Source organism: Sardina pilchardus, chromosome 8 (genome assembly GCF_963854185.1).
Source record: "Sardina pilchardus chromosome 8, fSarPil1.1, whole genome shotgun sequence".
Taxonomy (NCBI): Eukaryota; Metazoa; Chordata; class Actinopteri; order Clupeiformes; family Clupeidae; genus Sardina; species Sardina pilchardus.
The window spans coordinates 1,503,769-1,513,768 of record NC_085001.1 but is presented as its reverse complement, the minus strand read 5'-3'; the positions used below and the strand labels follow the sequence as shown (position 1 = coordinate 1,513,768).

Genomic DNA, 10,000 nt, shown 5'->3' with positions numbered 1-10,000 from the left:
TGTGTGTGTGTGTGTGCAATGGTGTCTACTATGTGTAGTGTAGATTAATCTTTTTTATGCGCAGACACATGTCTCAGTCCTCATTCATATTCCACCGACAGAATCCAGGAGGTTCAAAGATACTTTCATTTGTCACCATACAGTATACTCTCACATTACACTCATACACACACACACACACACACATTTAAATGCACATGAACACACACACACACACACACACACTAAGTCACACACTCACTCTCTTTCTCACACACACACACACTAAGTCACACACTCACTCTCTCTCACACACACACACACATTCACCAGAGAGAGAGAGAGAGAGAGAGAGAGAGAGAGAGAGAGAGTAGGACTCCCATCCTGCACTGCACCAGACTACTGCATGTAAGGCTGTTTGCACTGTACACAGAAGCAGCTCTCAGCTTGTGTTTGGACAACAGAGTGCCATTAGCCTTTAGCCATTAGCCTATAGCGACACCGTTAGCCATTAGCCTATAGTGATGCCATTAGCCTATAGCAATGCCATTAGCCTATAGCGACACCTATAGCGATGCTGTTAGTCTATATAGCGATGCCATTAGCCTATAGCGATGCCATTAGCCTATAGAGACGCCTATAGCGATGCCATTAGCCTATAGCGATGCTGTTAGTCTATATAGCGATGCCATTAGCCTATAGCGATGCTGTTAGCCTATGGTGATGCCGTTAGCCTATAGCAATGCCGTTAGCCTATGGCGATGCCATTAGCCTATAGCGATGCTGTTAGCCTATAGCGATGCCTATAGCGATGGCATTAGCCTATAGCGATGCCGTTAGCCTATGGCGATGCTATTAGCCTATGCATTAGCCTATAGCAATACCGTTAGCCTATAGCAAAGTCTTTTTAAAGCAAGTCACGTCACTCGGCAGCCATATTGGCCATGGGGTCGGGCAGCGACTTTGACCGGAACAAGACCAGGCTCTATCTAAATGAATGGGGAGAGAGCTGGATGTCCGTGTTCCGAGGTGTAAGAGACATAAAAATCACATGTTTGAAATCGCGATGAAAATCTGACTAAAATCGCTGAAAAGGTTTGGTGGTTTTGTATCAAATTAACGCTTTAAAAGCCTTTTTCTTACTGGCAATTTTGGACTGCGCATGCTCTGTTCTTCACGACGCAGCTTTCAAAAAGCGTGACCGCCAAGGATCGGCCAAATGATTGGAGCAACGGCACTGGAAGAGGCGGGACGTGCAAACCATAGCCAACCGGTGTAAACAACCGCCATCTTTCGCGTTACGAAGTTACCCCATGCTTTTCAATGGGCGATTTTTCCAGTGCAGTGTCTCCTCATATATAAGTGTCTCTGCCTATAGCGATGCCTGTAGCGATGCCGCTAGCCTATAGCGATGCTGGTAGCCTATAGCGATGCTGGTAGCCTATAGCGATGCTGCGCTCATAGTGTGGATAGATGGGTGGATCAGATGCTGCGCTCATAGTGTGTGTGTGTGTGTGTGTGTGTGTGTGTGTGATGGGTGGATCTTTAATGGGCTGGATCTTTAATGCACCGGCTGCATTAATTAATGATGAATTCCTTCATCTCGCCCCCCCCCCCCCCCCCCTCCCGCAGCAGCTGCAGCAGCAGAGGTACAGGCTGGAGATGAGGAGTGTGCAGCCTGGCAGAGATGCAGGCTTGCAGAACACACACACACACACACACACACACACATACTACATCACAACATTGCAACATCACATACTCCCACAGCAGGCCTCAAACCACACAGAATGTGTGTGTGTGTGTGTGTGTGTGAGAGAGAGAGAGAGAGAGAGAGAGAGAAAGAGAGAGAGAGGGAGAGAGGGAGAGAGAGAGGATCTCAAGAAGTCTCAATAGAATTAACACACCCTTAAGTGAAAGTATTTACAAAGCTTTATAAAAAAAAATGCAGTTTCTAAAAAAGACAGATTATAGCCTATTTGTGACAAACCAACAAATCATAAATTATTTAAATACGGCAGAACCAATTATAATGTTAAGAATGAAAACATTCCAAAAGCAGTTGGTAATATCCGTTCCATTTCAAATGTTTAGTCATGATGCAGGACAATTAGCCTACTGTATTATTACATGATGTTCAGAGAGGACAATTAGCCTGCTGTATTATTACATGATGTTCAGAGAGGACAATTAGCCTGCTGTATTATTACATGATGTTCAGAGAGGACAATTAGCCTGCTGTATTATTACATGATGTTCAGAGAGGACGACGGGAAGGCACACCGCCTGGCACACAGCAGATCACGGAAGAGCAGGCGATTAAACTATCTATTTTAATATAAACATTATTGCCACGCTGCAGTGTCTGCCACATACAAAGTGCTTTAATCACAATGCACTGAGAGTCTGAGACTATTCGATTGATTATGTCCACGTATGCTTCTCTATCTTTGGTTGGGAGGGCGCTTACGGTTATAGTCTACAGCATTTTTATTAGTTTTCACTAGTTCAGATACTCTTATCGAAGTGCATACTGTTTTTACAGTGAATGTCCTTATGCAAATGGCCATTTCCTGACAAAAGAATGCACCACGACTGGTACATACGGCAATGGTACCGCACATCACCGGCCCTGAGGACGAGTCACTGCGCCCAGGCTGGCGGCAGTCGGAGTCCCCCCACGTGCGTCCCCGCGTGCATTGCTGATAGGGGCACGAGAGGAATGAGGAGCGCTGAGCCCGAGAGCGCGCGCAGCAGCGAGCGAAACCGACAGAGTTTAGTTGCACGAAGTAGATTTTGACAGCGGAATTCAGACTTTAGACTGTCACCAGCAACAGCCACTGGATGATTGCAGCCTGCTTACCGGAGTAGGATACGGTGTTGATCCCTTCTCGGAAACTCCGCGGGAATGAGCTAACATGGAAACCAAACCTTTTCTGTCTTTAGGTGAGTTTTGCTCCCTGCACTAAATATGGTTTCTATTAACTCCGATTGCTGAGGAGGGATGGTCTTGAGCTGCTTATTCGCGCTAAGTGTCACCACCATAGTTAATCCTTTTGCATTACATTTGCCGTGAGACTCCGCTCTCTAATGTAAAACATACCGCACAGAGTGTTGAATTACAGTAGACTAACATTCGCTACTAAGTGATGTCGATACAATCAGCAAGACACCTGGGAACTCCCGTTGGCTTCCATAGTTTTCAAGAAGTGCCATTTGCGCAGGCAGCTATAGGCTACAGAATACACATTGTGCACATTGTTGCGGGTTTGGCTAGGCCAGTTCACATGTCGGACGATAGACTTCGAGTAGATCGTGCCATCTGACAGTGGAGAAAACATATGCTCAAGAATCTGTCCTTAGAGCAGATTATCCTGTGAGCGTTTCCTATTTTGTTTGAAACATGTATCGTTAGCTGCACGCGAGGAACGCACCCTTCCTCTGTCAGCAGCACGAGCTGGAGTTTCCGCTGCGCACGGGGACATTTCTGAGTGATCCCTCGCGGATCACAAGACCCGAGCTGTTTTAGCGACTTATCACAGCATGAAGACATCGGCGGCTTCAGACTGTGAACGCTGAACTGACCGATTAGTGGCAAAGAACATGAGGAGTCCGGGAAAACTATCGAACGCCAGATATTGCGTAATATCTTTCTCCATGTTGGGCAGCATTTGTCTCGTTTTCTGTGGCTTAAATATCTAATATCCATCTGGCATGACAGTCTCAAAGAGGCGTTGAAAACAAAATACCGGGAACTTAAAATTGAGAATAATGTTGTGTACTGGTAATGATACAGATTACACTGAGGAGACATGCTCCAAACCCCCACATTTATCCAAGTAAATCTAGAGTTCTGTCCAACAGGTCTTTTAAACAAACGAGCTGTGCAGTGCATGTTGAAACTGAATTTTAACTTAAACATGTGCGTCAGTTCTCAGGAATGCTGCTTGTCTTCAGTAGTTTATAAGACCCGCGAAATGTCATTGCTATTGTGAAGGCCAAGTCCCCTCCATTCGTACAGTTTTATTGGCATTTTTGAAAAAGGAAATTTCGCAAGGACCCCTTTTTTACTGCCGGGACCGACCCCTTCCCGCGCCCCCCAAGTCCACGGTCGTTAATGAGCGCGCGGTTCGCATTGCTGGAGGAATGGCTCTTTCACGGCCGGCCCAATAAAAGCCAGACTGTTTGGGTTTACTGCGCAGTTTTGTGTTTCTGAAGTCATGATTAGTCCTTTGTGGAAGTCTGCAGCTGTCATGTTTATTGGCGAGGCTTTAAAGGGAAAGTGAATTGCTTAAAGTGACAGGATTTCCCAGACACCTCCTGGCTTAGTCCTCGTTGGGGGAGTCGATCACTTCCCAGGCGCTATTGCCAAGTTGGGAAACACCCCCAGGGCAGAGGGAGCAGAGACATGTCACTGCACAGGGAAACAGAGCCATAGGCCTGCACTAGATATTGCATAGCCCACTGCAATACTCACTGAGTTATGTGGATGTCCTGCCAAGGATTTGGGGGTCATTACCGGTGCTGAAGTTTGAAGGTCACAACTGGCCTGGTGTGGAGGTTTTGAAGGTCATCCTAGGCTGATGTGTGTGTGTGTGTGTGTGTGTGTGTGTGTGTGTGTGTGTGTGTTGGGGGGTACTCTTGTCCTTGTGTGATGTAGAGTGTGTGTGATGAGGTTGTGTTTAGAGTAGGGGTGTGCTGGGGTCTTGATGTTAATGACCCTGCTGTGATTAGATATCGGGGACTGATAACAGTTGAAATGACAACTTGGTGCAGATATGAGATAGAGATAGCAAATGTGGGATTTTGAGATATGAGATATGATATAGCAAATGTGGGATTTTGGGGACAGATAAGAAACACAGGTGGAATGAAATCAGAATGTTTGGAGTGGAGAGAGATAGATGATTTCAGGACTGATCAGGGAGCAGGTCTTCGAGAGAGAGAGAGAGAGAGAGAGAGAGAGAGAGAGAGAGAGATGATCTCAGGACTGATCAGAGAGCAGGTCCTGGAGAGAGAGAGAGAGAGGGAGGGAGAGGGAGAGAGAGAGAGAGAGATGATCTCAGGACTGATCAGAGAGCAGGTCCTGGAGAGAGAGAGAGAGAGAGAGAGAGAGAGAGAGAGAGAGAGAGATGATCTCAGGACTGATCAGAGAGCAGGTCCTGGAGAGAGAGAGAGAGAGAGAGAGAGAGAGAGAGAGAGAGAGAGAGAGAGAGAGAGATGATCTCAGGACTGATCAGAGAGCAGGTCCTGCTTGTGGCCAACGCTGAGTTCTGAGAGCCAATCAGAATGCTGCTGCAGTGATGGACATTACGGCTGATTTGCCAGCATAGGATGGACTCACTGCACCGGCAGGACCTCGTGTGTGTGTGTGTGTGCGTGTGTGTGTGTGTGTGTGTGTGTGTGTGTGTGTGTGTGTGTGTGTGTGTGTGTGTGTGTTTGTGTGTTTGTGTGTGTGTGTGTGTGTGTGTGTGTGTGTGTGTGTGTGTGTGTGTGTGTGTGTGTGTGTGTGTGTGTGTGACTGAGAGGGATGAATATGAATGATCTGACCTGATTTACAGTTTATAGTCTAATGGAGCAGCACTACCAACATGACCTAATATGTACATGTGTGTACCAGACATATTGTGTGTGTGTGTGTGTGTGTGTGTGTGTGTGTGTGTGTGTGTGTGTGTGTGTGTGTGTGTGTGTGTGTGTGTGTGTGTGTGTGTGTGTGTGTGTGTGTGTGTGTGTGTGTGTGCGTGTGTGTCTTTGTTTTGGTTGAGAGGGAGAGATATATGGGTATGTGAGTGATGTACTGTATGTATGTGCTTGTACATCTGTGTGGCAATATTGATGATGAATATGTTTTTGCAATGTTAATGATGTGTGTGTGTGTGTGTGTGAGAGAGAGAGAGAGAGAGAGAGAGAGAGAGAGATTGTATCGTGTGTGTGTTGTTAATGCATGTGTGTTAATTAATGCACTGTACCACATGATGAGCAAAACAAACATACATTAGCATCATAGCAGCATCAGAGCGTTAGATTTGTAAATCTTATTTATTTAAATTTTTCCTCGATAACTTTATACATTTTCCACACTGTGTGTTGTGGTCCATATTAGCTTCAGAGAGCTGTGTGTTGTGGAGAGCTGTGTGTTGTGGTCCACTGTTTGTCAGAGCTGTGTGTTGTGGTCCACTGTTTGTCAGAGCTGTGTGTTGTGGTCCACTGTTTCTCAGAGCTGTGTGTTCTGGAGAGCTGTGTGTTGTGGTCCATAGTAGCTTCAGAGAGCTGTGTGTTGTGACCACTTGTGTTCAGGGTTTGTGTAGCAAGTGGACAGCACTTAACAACACCACCATGCTGGGAAAAAAAGCAAGAAACCAGCAATATGCTGGTAGCTGGTTTTAGCTGGTTCTAGCTGGTCTTTGCTGGTTTTCTTCCAGCTATTGCTGGTCTTTGCTGGTGTAGCTGGTTAGGCCACCAGCTAGACATGCTGGCATGACCATCTGAGGAAGCTGGTCGTGCTGGTGTGACCAGCCTCTCGTTTGGGATACAGCTGGTTTAAGATGGTCATGCTGGTGACCAGCCTGTCAAGCTTAACAGAGATGGTCAAGCTTGTTTGCTAGAATGACCAACATAAGCTGGCATGGACAGTACAAACCAGCAATGTAGACCAGCAACACCAACTAAAATGACCTGCTTGAGGTGGTAGGACAATCAAAACCAGCTGAATTACCATCATAAGCTGGGTAAACCAGCTGAAGGTATGTTTTCGCAAGAGTTTTGCTGGTCTAGCTGGTCAACCATCATAGGGTGGTCAAACAAGCTGGTTAACAAGCTGGTCAACCTGCAAATCACCTTTAGCTGGTCATGCTGTTTTTTTCAGCAGGGCAGTGTGAACGTGATGCCAGTGAACACTTAACGTGATGCCAGTGGCTTCAGCACTTAACACCAGTGTGAACGTTCCTGTAACTCAGCTGGTAGATCACGGCACTGACGACACCACATCACAGCATAAGAAACACACAGACATGGACAACCGTTCAACACAATCACCTGTTTGATACTTCAGGAGCATAAGAAACACATAGACATGGACAACTGTTCAACACAATCAGGTGTTTGATACTTCAGGAGCATAAGAAACACACAGACATGGACAACTGTTCAACACAATCAGGTGTTTGATACTTCAGGAGCATAAGAAACACACAGACATGGGTAACTGTTCAACACAATCACCTGTTTGATACTGCATGTCAGAAGCATAATAATGGATACAAATAGAAACTAAATCTATGTTGCGTGGGTGTAGGGAGGGAATGGCCCAGTCTGCATGGGTGTGGAGGTGACAGAGTCACCACAAAGCTGTTATAGCTGTGCTCAGGATAGAGATGATGTTTAGATGCTGTTATGGCTGCTCAGGATAGAGATGATGTTTAGATGCTGATATGGCTGCTCAGGATAGAGATGATGTTTAGATGTTTAGATGCTGATATGGCTGTGCTCAGGGTATAGGTGATGTTTAGATGTTTAGATGCTGATATGGCTGCTCAGGATAGAGGTGATGTTTAGATGCTGATATGGCTGTGCTCGGGATAGATATGATGTTTAGATGTTTAGATGCTGATATGGCTGCTCAGGATAGAGGTGATGTTTAGATGCTGATATGGCTGTGCTCAGGATAGAGGTGATGTTTAGATGTTTAGATGCTGATATGGCTGCTCAGGCTAGAGATGATGTTTAGATGCTGATATGGCTGCTGAGGCTAGAGATGATGTTTAGATGTTTAGATGCTGATATGGCTGCTCAGGATAGATATGATGTTTAGATGTTTAGATGCTGATATGGCTGCTCAGGATAGAGGTGATGTTTAGATGCTTATATGGCTGCTCAGGATAGAGGTGATGTTTAGATGCTGATATGGCTGCTCAGGGTATAGGTGATGTTTGGATGCTGATATGGCTGTGCTCAGGATAAAGGTGATGTTTAGATGTTTAGATGCTGATATGGCTGCTCAGGATAGATATGATGTTTAGATGCTGATATGGCTGTGCTCGGGATAGAGATGATGTTTAGATGTTTAGATGCTGATATGGCTGCTCAGGATAGAGGTGATGTTTAGATGCTGATATGGCTGTGCTCAGGATAGAGGTGATGTTTAGATGTTTAGATGCTGATATGGCTGCTCAGGCTAGAGATGATGTTTAGATGCTGATATGGCTGCTGAGGCTAGAGGTGATGTTTAGATGTTTAGATGCTGATATGGCTGCTCAGGATAGAGATGATGTTTAGATGTTTAGATGCTGTTATGGCTGCTCAGGATAGCGGTGATGTTTAGATGCTGATATGGCTGTGCTCAGGATAAAGGTGATGTTTAGATGTTTAGATAGTTGCTCAACTCTGCCTTGTACAGACCTTTCTGCTTTGCCAGCCACTTTCTGGCTTTATATAATGATGATGATAATAGTAATAATAATCTTGATATGATCACGATGACCTCTGTCAAGTAGTTGTGTTTTCATTGCTATTTCTTCTCATCAGTCTAAATGATGATGCAGTGATAATTGCTGTATTATTCTGGTGTAGCAGATCCACGGTGTTCTCTTCACTTTGTTTACCGCTCCAAGAGAAGGCGCTTGGCCTCGGCCTTGTCCTCTCTGGCTGCCTTATTTATGGAATCATTAAGAATTTACCGAGACTTCCATGAGTTCCATGAGTTCATCTCAGTTTGTGTACTCGTCTGTTTCTGAGGCACATGGAGCTTCTGCTGGACATCATAATGAAGTGAATAGTAATGTAGTGGGCAGACCCTGCACTTGTGACCGTATCCCAGCTCTCCACATCCTCTCCTCTCCTTTCCTTTCCTCTCTTCTCTTCTTCTCTCTCCTCCTCTCCTCTCCTCTCCTCTCCTCTCCTCTCTTCTCCTCTCCTCTCTTCTCTTCTTCTCTCTCCTCCTCTCCTCTCCTCTCCTCTCCTCTCCTCTCTTCTCTTCTTCTCTCTCCTCCTCTCCTCTCCTCTCCTCTCCTCTCTTCTCCTCTCTTCTCATCTCCATAAGGATAAGGTCAGGCGGTTTAGATGCATTAGAATGATATCACACATACCTCGTTTCCACCGCAGCGGTGCCGGTGCTGGTGCCGTGCCGGTGCCCAATCTCAAACTGGTTCTGCGTGTTCCGACCGAACAATGACAGGTGCTGGTGCCAAAAAGCCGGCACCGGCACGGCACCGTGAAATTGCTGGTCCCAGAGTTGGGGCCGTTACGTAATAAGGGTCGTGGCACCATGGCAACAGTAAATATAGCCTACTGAACTGACGCTGCCAACTCTCACTAGCCGAAATGCATCGTTTTAAAATGAGCATAGCACTCTAAAATCTTTGGTTAACACTACGGTATGACGTTAGCAAAAGCCTGCCATTAAACTAAATTAGCCTACGTAAGCTAGCAGGCTAACGGTATAAAATAGTTTCACTGACAGCTAATATGTCAGACCAGACGTTATTAGTGGGTACAACAATGGTATAACCAGAGAGTAAATCGTTTATTTTCAATCTACTTTCAACAAATCCAAGCTAAATAACATCACACAAATGTCATTTCAACCGATTCAGCAGTCATTTACCGATATCGGCAGCCATGTTTGTTTTGTTTTCACAGCTGATTCAGACGTGGCCGCAAAGAATTATGGGTAGAAGGCAGCTTGAAGTAGGCCTACGTCGGCTTAGTAACACTAGTAACATTCTGCTCCGTGCTGACCCCTATGGAAATGCGTGCCGGTGCTGGTGCCGGTGCTTTACCAGAACCAGCTCAACGTCAGCACCGGCACCAGCACCGGCACGGCCCTGGTGGAAAAGAGGTAACAGTGTCTGGAACATCAACAGTGTTGTCTGACAGTATAGATACACACACACACACACACACACACACACACACACACTGCATATTGGACCTGTGTCACAAGTATCCTTCCACACGTCTAGTCCTTCAAACCCATGTTCACGTGCACAGCAACACAACACTACACACCAACACAACACTACAC

At 45.9% G+C, this 10,000-nt stretch overlaps 1 protein-coding gene across 1 annotated transcript in view; it reads left to right on the top strand.

The window, feature by feature from the left end:
* Nucleotides 1-2,753: 2,753 nt before the first annotated feature.
* rxrab (retinoid x receptor, alpha b) overlaps nucleotides 2,754-10,000 on the top strand; it is a 59,028-nt gene continuing 51,781 nt past the window's right edge. Inside the window, exon 1 of the mRNA XM_062542293.1 lies at nucleotides 2,754-2,925. The gene's annotated coding sequence lies outside the window, so the exon portion shown is untranslated. The remainder of the gene's footprint in view (nucleotides 2,926-10,000) is intronic.